A 13,017-nucleotide genomic window follows, 5' to 3' on the forward strand; every position below is an offset into this window, starting at 1 on the left:
CCTGGCCCCAAATTCACTTTGCAGTTGGTGCACATGGTCCCTGTCTTCTACACACTCATTCAAAAATATTTAGTACCTACTGTATGCCAGGTGCTAATGTAGTCTGTGGTTGGAAAAGATGCTACTGACTCACCATTGCTGGGGCTCAAAGGGTTGGGTTGGGGTTTGTGTGGGACGTCTATACTCTCTCAACCCCTCCTGAGGGCCTACACACATTTATTGAATGGCTGCTCAGGACTGGAGACACAGTCTTGAGCCAGGGATCAGAGGGTTCCTCTCTTCATGTGAAACTAACTGGCTTCCAGGTGCAATGGCAGTTCTCTGAGGGTTAGCTGCAGCTGGAAGAGTCTTTGATCTCATCAGCGCTTGAGTCAACTGAGCTGACCAGGCCGTGCTGAGGAAGACAAGGTAAACAAACACACACAGAGGAGGGCACTTACATACATGCAGTGTAGGGTTCATTTTACTCTTGCTTGGGAAACCCTCATCTTTCTCCTCTTGCAGTCTAAACTTCATTCTTCTTATAAAACTTTCCGTTTCTGCCCTCACTCATCTCTTTTTCCTTAGAATGTGAGGGGCGTTCACAATCTGTAGACACCCATGTTATTAGTCATTTGGTGTTCTCTGATTGTTTCATGTGGAAGGGTTTTTTTCTACCAGGCCCTTGTATCTAGGATGGTGAGTCCTTTGAGGGATGGGGTTGTATTCACCAGCGTAGTGTGTGTACTCAATAGGTGCTCAGTAAATACAGGCTAGTTAAAGGGATGAATGAATGCAGAGACACTATCTTCTCTTCTCTTGAGTTCCCCACTGAGTCTAGTGCAGGATGGAGCATGTGGTGGATGTTCTTTGATACTACTGACCCTCCATAGATTCATTCTTCTTTTTTTAGGCAGCCTCATGCCCATTACCCAGGGTCCATGGAGTGTGCTGTGTAGGTCCTGGTTTGGCCCTGGAGGAGCTGTTCCACCCAGCTTACCTACTGTTGGGGTTTGCTGGCTTGTGCCTTTTGCCAAGAGAGGTATATGCCATGGTGTGCTCTTGGAAGGCAAAGATGTGGCTTCCTGACAGGCTCAGTAGATTTGGGGGAAAATAACCTTAAAACAGGCAACCATTTCTGGAGATTTCCTTTAGGATTCCAATAAAGAATGTTAAACCAGCTCATGGCAATTAGAAAAATCATGGAGTCTTCAGGTGGACTTCAAAGATGACCTATTTCAGTAGTTTCCAACTTTTTTTTTTTTAAGCTTGAGACCTTCCTCAAATGAAAGCTTACCTGGAAGCCTATAAGTTGAATTTGGAGTAACTTTTGAAGTGGAGTGTGGGCCTTGTATTCTTTGCTCTTAGAGGGGCTCTGAGAACCTCCTAGAACTTCGTGGAGAACACTTTGGGAACCAATATTGGTGACGGTAGGGGACAAATGTCATTCATTTTGGTGACCCAGCATATAAACTGGCTTTCCATTCTGGAGGAACATAATTTTAGATCAGGCTGAATTTATGGATATGGGTGTACTTATCAGAGATGTTTGATTCAACATGATAGTTCAAGTATCTGGGATTTCTAATTATTTTCTTAGATGGTTTACTGAAACCTGTACTCAGTAATGGCCTAAGGAGTGAAAATAAGATGCCAGAAAAATTTGATGTAATGTAAAGAATCAAAAAATTAGATAAGGTTGACATGGATTTATCATATGCAACCTGCTCACCCATCCATTAACTAGATTCTCCTAAGAGGGATTAAAAGATGCTTCCTTTACCAAGGCACTGAGAAATACCACAACGGGGAGTGCCAACATCTTTGAAGAGGGCTCTTATCTTTATGCTGAGACTGCTGTAGCTGAAATGGGATCCCTGGACTCATTGGGGGTACTAGGATCCCCAGGGGAAGAGACCAACGAGTAACACTTTGAAAACCTCCAGAGGCAAGGTGGTACATGTATTATTTAATGTTCTTAATTGCAACAGAATCCATGTTGGCTGGCTTAAGCAAAAAAGGGATTTTATAAAGGGATATTAGATGCCACACAGGATGCATTGGACAAGGGGGTGACTAAAGAGCAGAGCCTGGGGCTGTGGAGTGGCTTTAGTGAGACACCACTGCTCCTTGGCACTGGTAATGCTTAGGACTAGACACCAGACACTGCACTCTCACCATTGCAGAGTAGGTATCTCCACCATGATTGCCAGATGTCACATCCACTACATTTAGCCTCCTCTTCATTTTGCTCACTTCTGAATCTAATTTTCATACACACCTGTCCGATTTGTCAGAATATAAGTCATATACCTGCAAGCTAACTGCAAGAGAATTTGGGAACGTAAGAACTTTTAGCTGGGCACATCACTGCACTGCAACAAATTTTGTTTCTGTTAGCAGGGAAAAAGTGGAGAGTGGCTATTGGGTAAGCTGCTAATTGTGTCTAACACTGCATGATTTCATAACAGGCAGCAGGCTTGTATAGTAATCAGAACAGCCTGGACCCATAGCTGCCTTTGGGATGGCTAATTGATTATGAAGTATTTTGTACTGAAATATAAAGACAGTCTTCTAAGAAACTTCTTGGTCTATATAATCAAAACAAAAACAAACAAACAAATAACAAACACTAGACCTAGAGAACAGAACCCTCTTTTGAGTCGCCAAGTATAGAGAACCACTGCTCCTTACCCAATTCCTAAATTTGAGGCAGAGATCCAGAGCCTAGACAGCTTTGAGGAAGGACCCTGCAACTATCTTACAAGTATATACTGCAAAACCTACTACTGGCTATCTTCAAAGAGACCTGGAGCCTTTTACCAAGGTAATGGTGGATCGGTGGGAAAGGAGACATCTATCAGTTTAGATCTTCCAATGGCTCTGAGCTAAATCCTGGGGATCCAGTATACCACTGTAGTCCAATGGTCAGTGGGGGTCTTATAGGACTTAGGTAATAAATGCAATTTTTAACATTGTAGTTGGCCTAGTGGACCCCCAAACCCATTTCAAGTTGTTTTCTCAGTCCCTGACCATATAGTTGGATGGATATATTCAGTCCCGGGCAGGATTATTACATTAATTCCCCTAAAGGTTTCTTTGTTAGAAAGTGCCAAATAGGGCCGGCTCCATGGCATAGTGGTTAAGTGTGTGCACTCCGCTGCTGGCGGCTGGAGTTCGGATCCCGGGCGCACACTGACGCACCGCTTGTCAGGCCATGCTGTGGTAGGGTCCCACATAAAGTGGAGGAAGATGGGCATGGATGTTAGCTCAGAGCCAGTCTTCCTCGGCAAAAAGAGGAGGATTGGCATGGATGTTAGCTCAGGGCTGATCTTCCTCACAAAAAAAAAAAAAAAAAAGTAAGTGCCAAATAGAAGACTTAAAGTAGGAGACCAAAAGCAATACTCTATCCCTGGGGGAACTCATTAAAGCCATCAAAGACTCAAAAGGTCCAAGTGTTGTGATCCCTATCACAATCCCATTTAAATCACTTATTTGTCTGTTACAGAAAGTGGATATATCCTGGAGAATGGCAGTAGATTATTACAAATGTGACGACGTGGGCCTCCAAATACAGTTATTCCAGATATGGCTGCCTTGCTGGAGAAAATAACCCAGCCCCTGACACTTACTCTGCAGCTATTTATATGGCCAGTGCTTTGTAAAAATTCAGTTCCAATAAGAAGACAGTTTGCTTTCATCTGGCAAGGATTACAGTACACTTTATTACTCCAGCTCTCCATCTCTATGCCACAATTTAGTCCAAAGAGATATTTAATCATCTCTTCATCCTACATCAGGTTGATTCAATATATTGACAACATCATACTGATAGGACTTGGAGAGCAAGAGATGTATATACTGCAGATACCTGGGTAAGATACATGAATGCAAGGGGATGGGTATTGAATTTCATGAAAATACAGGTACCCAATGATCAATAAACAATTTTTTATTTCTCTTTAATATCTTTTGCAATATATGGGCATATATTTTTAAATAAAATTTCATATAATTTAAATCAATATATTTTTACTATTTTATGTTTTTTCATATATCATAATTTTATATATGCATTCATCTGTGTGGACATGGCCAGTTTTCACTCCCACCTAAAATGCCATAATCTGCTTAGCTTTGCTGTCTCCTTAGAGCTTAGGTTATTACTGTTTTTTTCTTAATTCTAAGTACAGTCATGCATCACGTAATGACAGGGATACATTCTGAGAAATGGGTTGGAGAAATGCATTGCTAGGTGACTTCGTTGTTGTGCAAACATTACAGAGTGTACTTCCACAAACCTAGATGGTATAGCCTACTACGCACCCAGGCTATATGGTATAGCCTATTGCTCCTAGGCTACAAACCTGGACAGCACGTTACTATATTGAATATGGTAGGCAATTCTAACACAATGGTCAGTATTTATGTATCTAAACATATCTAAACATAGAAAAGGTACAGAAAAATATGATATAAAAGATAAAAAGTGGTACACCTGTATAGGGCACTTACCATGACTGGAGCTTGCAGGACTGGAAGTTGCTCTGGGTGAGCCAGTGAGTGAGTGGTGAGTGAATGTGAAGGCCTAGGACATCACTGTAGGCTTTATAAACACTGTAACCTTAGGCTACACTAAATTTATAAAAATATATTTTCCTTTCTTCAATGATAAGTTAACTTAAGCTTACTGTAACTTTTTACTTTATAAACTTAAAATTTTTTTTAACTTTTTCACTCGTTTGTAATAACACTTAGCTTAAAACACAAACCCATTGTACAACTGTTACCATGGCTATGACGTCATCTAGGTGATAGGAAGTTTTCAGGTCCATTGTAATCTTATGGGATCACCGTCGTATATGTGGTCTATTGTTGAACCAAAACGATGTATGACTGTACTATTGCTATAAATGTCTTCATATAAATTGCTTCTTTTTTTTTGGTTTGGGTTGTTTCCTCAGTGTATATTCCCTAAAGTGAAATTACTGTGTCAAAGGGTATGAACGGTTTTATAGCTTTTGTTACATATTGCTCTATTGCTCTCCAGACAGATTGAACCGATTTACAATGCATCTGACAGTACATAGCCACGCTATTTCCCCACAGTCCACCCAACTGGATTTTATATTTTATTTATTTTGGTTAAATTTAATATCATGTAATGATATCTTAAAGTTTTGTTAATATGCATTTCTTTAATTGTGCATCACACAATGTGACGTCATTCTTTGTCATTCTATAGTTTGTTCGTATTATTCTGGTTTCCCTGGCAAATTTGTAAGCCTATCAGTGGTAGACACCATGCATCATCCATGTGTCTATCCATCTGTTCATCATTTATTGAGTGATTATTATCACTCAATAGGCACTGTGCTAGGTTTGAGGGACACCGGAGAATAAGTTGCAGTCCTTACCCTCAAGGGACTCTCCTTGTAGTTGGAGAGAACAACAAGATCAGTGATTATAATTAAATGTAACTTAAATGTGCATATGGTGCTAATGGGGTTCAGAAGAGGAGAATAAAGGGGGTTTACCTAAGTTGTTCTTAGAGGAACCATGGAATACTTGGAGGAGATACGCTTATGTTCTGATAGTCAACCCTCAAAGAGAGTGAATCAAGCTTCAGAAGGTAAGTAAAAATTAGCCGGAGTAAGAAGGAGTGAAAGATGGATTATGTACTTTAAGAAGAGAGAGCAGTGTTTGTGAAAAAGGGCGTGGAGAAGTGAAAGTATCATGTGACCTCCAAGAAGTGCATGAGCAGGGACATGTTGGGAGAAAGCTGTAAAGTTAGGTGAATCTGGTAGGGTATTTTTGGCTCCAAATAATAGAAACTCTGATTTAACTGATTAGACAGTGAGATAAATTTGTTATCTCATCAAACCAGAAGTTCTGAGGTAGGGCTGATCCAGGGCTGGCTAATTCTATGGCTTGACACTGGCACTAAGAACCCAGGTTCTTTCCATTTTTCTACCTTGCCACCCAAGCGGGCTTCCTTCATGGTTACTACGTGGTAGTGCCACTATTCAAGGCATCTTTTGCAGACAGAACAATGCAGGGTAGAAGAAAAGAGACTGTCTCTCTTCCTGTGTGTCTTAAGAAGGAGGAAATCTTTCCCAAAAGCTCCACAGAGGACTTCCCCCTCCTTGGCACACACTGGGTCATATGCCCATCCCCAAACCAAGCTCCAGCAAGGGGAATGGCATTATCATGATTGGTCTAAAATTTTTAAGAATTATTTAAATTATTATTAATTTTTAATTATCTAAATTAAATATTTAATTCTTTAAATTATTTATGAACAGAGAACAGGATCACCTTCCTTGAGAGCTGGAACTGATCAAAATCAGAGTTTAATTAGCAAAGAAGAATGGAGAAAGGGATTTTGGATAGACAACCAATTGTATTTGCTATATTAGGGAGCTAATATTTGTATCCCCTATAAGGCTGGTTGATTCACTTATTGCCACTTCTGAATTATTTCCTGTGGAGATCCTATCATTAATTAGTTTTGAGCCATGCAGAGTCCCGTAGTAATGGAAGAGTCATAGCAGTGCCCTCCTCCTCTGCCCCCCTCACCCAGTAAAACAGTAGGTGAAAAGAGATGAATAGAGTTGTCAAATAAATATTCATTGAATGCCTACTCTGTGTCAGACAGAGTTGTAGGTGTCGTGGAAACAGAACAGAATAAAATGCGGCACCCACTCCCTGCTCCAAAGAGCTCATTGAGGGGGCTGGGGTGAGGAGACAGGTGAAGGGGATAAATAGATTCATATACTGATAATATAGTGTTATGATACAATGATTACAGCTGTCGTTTACTGAGTGTCTGCTATGTTCTACCTAAGGGTAATTTTCTCATTTAGTCTTTACAGCTACCGTTATTTATTCCCCCATTTGCCATTGAGAATAGTGAGTCTCAGGATTAGGTGCCTAGTTCAAGTCTCACAGCTAGTAAAGGTGAGAGCCAGAATTCAAACTGAGGTCTGCTGACTCAGAGCCCATGCTCTTAACTGCTCTGCCATGTCATCTCCCTGTCATTAACCCAAACACTGAAGTGCCATGAATTCCCAGAGGAAGGCTATGCTCAGGTTGTCAGGGATAGAGCTGTGAACATTCTGCAAAGGAAGTGCAATGTGAGCTGAGTCATGGAAGGCCAGAGCAGAAATCAGATGAATAAATTTGGGAAGGCCTTCCAGGGGGAAGAACATGTGCAAAGGCCTGGAGGCATGGAAGAGCTGGAGGGTGGGGAACATTGGGAGCTGGGACTAAAGTGGTAGGGTGGGCCAGAAGGACACTTGTATCCTGTGCTTAGGGGGTTGGATTTGTCTCATGGGCAACGGATGTCTTCTGAAGTATTTGAAGCAAAGTTGAGTTCTAGAAAGACCAACTTGGTAACATTGTGGAAGATGGATTTGGAGGGGACAAGATCCAGGGAGACCAGTTAGGAAGCTGTTGTATGATCCAGATAAGAGAAAATTAGAAAGGAGAATTGAGTAACTGAAAGACATTTTAGAGGCAGAATCAAGAGGATTTGGTGACTGATTTGATTTGGGAGTGAAAGAAAAGATTTGAGGATGACTCCCATGTACCTGGTTTGGGCAACTAGATTGATAGCAATGGTGTATATTCAGGAATCCCTGTATTATGAGAAACTGAACTCAAATTAGCTTAAGCAAAAAGAAATGTAAAGACACCTACAGCTGGGAAGAAATTGACGTAGCTCCTGGAGTTGAAGGAAGAGATATAGGAATCAACCAAGGGCTCAATACCTCTAGGACATTGTCTTGTGTCTCGTCTTTGCCTGTCTCTGCTCAACTCTTTCCACATGCCAGCAAAGATGACCACTGATAGCTCCAAATGTGCACCGCCCCCATCTTTGCAACCCTGGTGGAAAGACACCTTCTCTCCCCCACAGTCCTGCCTGAGTCATGGGCTCACCCCAGACCAGTCCCTGTATCCAGGAAAATGGGGCACTGTGGCCAGGATCAACTGCTCAATCCTGTGGCCAGAAGAAAGGAGACGGTGCAGAACATATTGGGCAGCCCAAGATAATGCTTGTCATGGTTCACTTTAGATGCTGTTGGCCAAGAGATAAGGCAGTGGGGGAACAGCATTAAACAACTTTCAATCCAGTTCTGATTTGGATGTGTGGAATTCACAGCATCAAACTACCGAGCTGACTCCAAGTGCCACAATAATTTATTGAAATCAACATGCTAGTGAGACAAGAAGGCTGACAGACAGCAGATGGCTCCCACACAGAAAGGCTAATCAATTCTGACAAACAACAGCCATCATAAAAGAGTGGAATGTACACAGCATGCACACACGTCTGAATGGCTCAGAGACAAAGGCTCCCACTTGGCCTAGCCAGGAGAGGGAAACAGCCTCTGTGAGGCAGCGTCATGAGAAAGCCTGGGCATTTCAGACCCTCTGTGGCTGGCCTTATCTCCCACCGCTCCCCCATACAGATCTCTGCTCCAATGGCACCTGAGTCTTCAGGGTTCCTCAGACCCGCCTTGGGCATTTTCACCTCTCTGCCTTTGCTCACATCCTTCCCTCTGCCTGGAATACCCAGTCCTCCCTGCTCTTTCTGTACCTCAAGAACTGACCCAGTGCTCAAGGTCCAGCACAAGTCCTCACTCTTCCTAAAGACTTGTATTGTTGTTAATGCATCATGGCTATGTTTGTGACTAACTGTCCTCACTAGATTAACTAGACTGAAAGTTTTTTGAGGACAGGTGACATGCCATACACACATCCCTGTATACCCAGGAACACCTAGCACAGGACTGTGAACTAAGTTTTAAATGAAGTTTTATTTATTCACTTCTAATCTTGGGGTGGAAGGAATCACATTTCATAAGAGATGGAAAAAGTCTTTGCAACATACAGTAAAAGATTAATGATGCTAATATCTTAAAATAAGCCTTTACAAATCAGTAATACAGAATAAGAAACCCAATAGGGAAGTAGGCAAAGAAAGTTAACAGGAAATTCACAGAATGACTGAGCCATATTTATGAAAAAGGTCAACTTTACTAGCTATCAAAGAGATGCAAATTAAAACAATGTGATTTCAATTTTTGCTTATCAAATTGGGGAAGATTTAAAAATGCACTCTACAGTGTTAGCAAGAGCATCGTGAAATAGCTACTCACATGATGTAGGGGGGATTGCACACGGTGTGGGTTTCCTGGAGATGGAGTTGGCAATTTTTATTTCAAGTCTTAAAAATTTCCATACTTTTAAAATCTGTAATTCTGCTTCTAGAGTTTTATCCTAAGAATGTAATCAGAGCTGCACAGATAGATTATATATAAAGATGTATATCTTAGTATGTTGATGAATGACCTGGCTGATTCTCACTTATTCAGTGTCCAGAAGTCAGCTCCAGAAAGAGAAGTGGAATTTATACAATTCCCTCCCATTTTCCAGATATGACAATTCCTAAAGAGATCCAAAAAATTTCCTGACTTGATTTCCCTTAAAAAACCCTTGACAGTTGCTTTGAGGCCTGCTGGAATGTGGTGACCTGCTCCCTTCCCATTGGTAGGGGATAGTCTGCTCTCCCTGGAAGATCTACACTCAGGATCTTTTGCTTTAATCTAAGCTTCTGCCGTGAACACCACTGTTTCCCATGCAATACTTCCATCATTTTTATGCTCACCTCTCAGGTCCTGGGGGTCTTTGGGAAATCTGATACACTGTCTTAAAGACTGACCTAGTTGGTGGAGTACAGACAGGAAAGATGAACTTCATTTTATTATTCCCCAGATTAGTTAAACACTGTCAACCCATCCATCCATCCATCCGTCCACCCACCCATCCATCTATCCATCCATCCAAACAATCCCTCCCTCCCAATATTGATTTAGCACATGCCATGTGCCAGGAACTGTGCTGGGTGTTGGGTGCTAGGTTTACACTAGTAATAGGCATGATCCCTACCACCAAGTTACTCAGAGCTCAGGGGCATGATGGACTAAAAAAGAGACAGTTAATTGTTTCTTCCAGAGATCAACGTACACAAAGTGCTCTGGAGCACAGAGCGGGGATGTTTAACCCAGACAGTGAATCTCAGAATGAGGGCCTGAGTAGGGTTTTCAAAGTTGCCTATAAGTCAACCTCATAATAGGGAAAGGAGAAGGGGATATTTCAGAGAGCGAGAGAACAGCATATTCGAAGGTCTGGAATCGAGAGGAAGCGTGAAGCAATGGAGGAACTATAAAGAACTCAGCATGACTGTGGGCTTTGGAGGCTCAAGGAAGGGATAGAGGTAGAAAGTCAAGGAGACTGAGGGCGTAAAAGTCTTGTTGGAAATGCCTAGGAGTTTGAGCTTTATCTGGGAGGCCAAGAGGGGACATTGGTATGTTTAAGGGAGGGGAGTTTTAAGTATTTTTGAAAAATCAGGCTGGTAGCAGGGAGGTGGAAGGATTGAAGGGGCGCGAGGCCAATCAGGACACGATTGCGGTGATCTGGAGAGTCGAGACATTACAAAGGCCAAGTGGACAGGACTCAGAGATGGGAGTGTACGGGATGAGGGAGGATAACGAAGGGCATTGCAGGGATGAGGGGCAAGGAGCCATCAGCAAAAACTTGCACGCTTCTGGTGTGAGCTGGCTAGTCTAGATTTAGATATTGTCGGGAAAGCAGAGAAAATGATTTCTGTCCTTGCCCTATTTCCCATGGCAGCCCACTCAGCATTCAGCCCTCCTCTCTTCCTTTTCCTCTTCTAGTCTGTCTCCTGGAGCTCTTTGGATGTGGCTGCAGTGGATGGCCCAGACATAGCCCTGTGGCTGGGGCCCAGCATTCGCACAATTTCCTGGACCACCAGTGGCTTTCCTGACAGCAAGTTCCGTAGCCTGGTCTCAGGAATGGGTGACTGGGGACTTTTGTCCCTGCTGAGAAGATTCCTGAATGCAGCCTATACTTCATCAACAAAAATTTGTTGAGGGAGGGCCTACTTTGTGCTCAGCATGGAGCAGGGTATCAGGCAAAAGCAATCTCTTAGATATTGATTGTACTTTTTATTCCACTTTCAAGGCCCAGCTTGTTCTACAAAGTTGTTCTACAAAGTCTGCCTTATATCCTCACCCCACCCCAGGTTCCCATGGTTTAGACCCCTATTACATTCCATTTCACACTGAATTATCAGTATTTGTTCACACATCTATCCCTTCAGATAGGCTGTGAATTCCTCCGGGTGCACAGGCTGCATATACTCCCCTATCCCCTCCAGCATATGCCTGCCCAGTCCCCATCTTTGCTCTTCCTCATCCCCTAGCATCTTGGACAGTATTCGATGTAGTTAGTACTCATCGCTGAGAGTTCGAACTTTGGTGGTGGGGCAGTGCTGTTATTTCTTAGCCATGAACAGTTGCTAATGTTGTTGGGGGTCAGACACAGAAAATTCCCCCCGGTTTTTAAAGGTTGTAGCTGTAGACTGAAGCTCTTAACACTCTGCCTAGTTACCTGATTTCCTCAGGTCGGTCTGGCCTGTTTGAGGGAAGGCATTTTGGCCTGGAAATGTGATGCTTTGAAGACACCATAGGAAGCAAAACACCCAGCTTTCCGCTTGGGAATGGGACTCCTGCCTTTAACACCTGTCTTGGGAAATCAGCCTGAGCAACATAATTGCAATGAAATTATCCCCGATTGCACCCACACATTCATTATGAGATTCCTTATTGACACCTTGACAATTTGTTTCAGAAGACGTTATTGCATATTCCTCCCTCTGGAATAGATTCAGATGCATATAGACATACGAGCCCACACATAATGTATATGCATATCGGTGTGTTTTTATTATATAATTATACAAAGCTATCAATCAGTTTTCATTTGGAACTCTTTGCATTTATAGTTCAGGAAGTTATTTAAAATCAAGAGGTGGAGAACAGAGCCTAGAAGAACGGAAGAGGGAGAGTTGGGTTGGGAAGCCAGTGAGTGTGTTTGCTATTTGGGAGCTATACCTCCCCCAGGCCCCACACACACTCCTCCCCCTGACACTGTACCATGGCTTGCTACCAGGGGGGACTCAGACCTGGGCAGCACCCACAAGAGAAGGGTATCAGTGGAACAACTCCAAGGGGAACCTTCTCAGGGTCATAAGGTGCCATCGTTGGCTCCTGCAGACCCTTCTGTTGGGTCTGGGGAAGACTTATGGCTACGCTGATCTCCATACAGTTGCAAAGGGACAGCTGGCTGCCAGTCAGGCTCATGTACCACCCAAGGTCCATGAAGATCAAGCAAGATACCTTAGAGCAGGGATCTCCAACCTTTTAAAGTCATGACACACACGAAAACGAGAATATTTGTACTGCACATTGTAGTCAACTGCAGGGGACTTGGGGTTCTATATGGGGCTTGGGAAAAAAGTCATTCCATTTTCTTTATATTATACAAAATGAAGAATAAAATACAGTATATTAGGAAAGATAATATATACTGAATTAGGATAAAACACTTTCCTAGTTTTAATGAGAAACTTGAGCTTGCTTCCTTCCATGAATGTATCTGTTTCGTATCAGGGTTTATGTTTGAAACAGCTACACACCGTGCCTGATCAAGACTCTTTTAATGATGATCTCTACAAATTCATGGTAGTCACTCTCGATAAGAAACTTTGTTTGCACAAGTGGATGATAAAAAATTTAAAGCCATTTTTATAACCATTAAAGATTCATAACAGTTGAAATTATATTTAAAGAATTTAACAGCCTTCCTTTTCTTTCATTGACAAATGTGGTGTTGCAAGTTTTTGTGATGATGCAGATGGGTTTCAAGTCCAACTGAACTTGTTCACGTCAAGGATTCAGAAGAATGATGGCACTCTCATTTGCAGAATGTGGATGTGCTGTTGGATGATTCACTCTGCAGCTGGCTTGGATGACATTTGAATAGTACAACCACTGCAAACAGACAAAAGTATATGACATACATGAGTTCAATCCAGGGCCATTGACACTATTGCCCGCCATAAAACAACACCCAGCCTCTCTCTGCCCTTTTCTCTTCTGACTGCAGCAT

The sequence above is a fragment of the Ceratotherium simum genome, chromosome 14 (assembly GCF_057802395.1).
Source record: "Ceratotherium simum simum isolate JZ-2026a chromosome 14, ASM5780239v1, whole genome shotgun sequence".
NCBI classification, from domain to species: domain Eukaryota; kingdom Metazoa; phylum Chordata; class Mammalia; order Perissodactyla; family Rhinocerotidae; genus Ceratotherium; species Ceratotherium simum.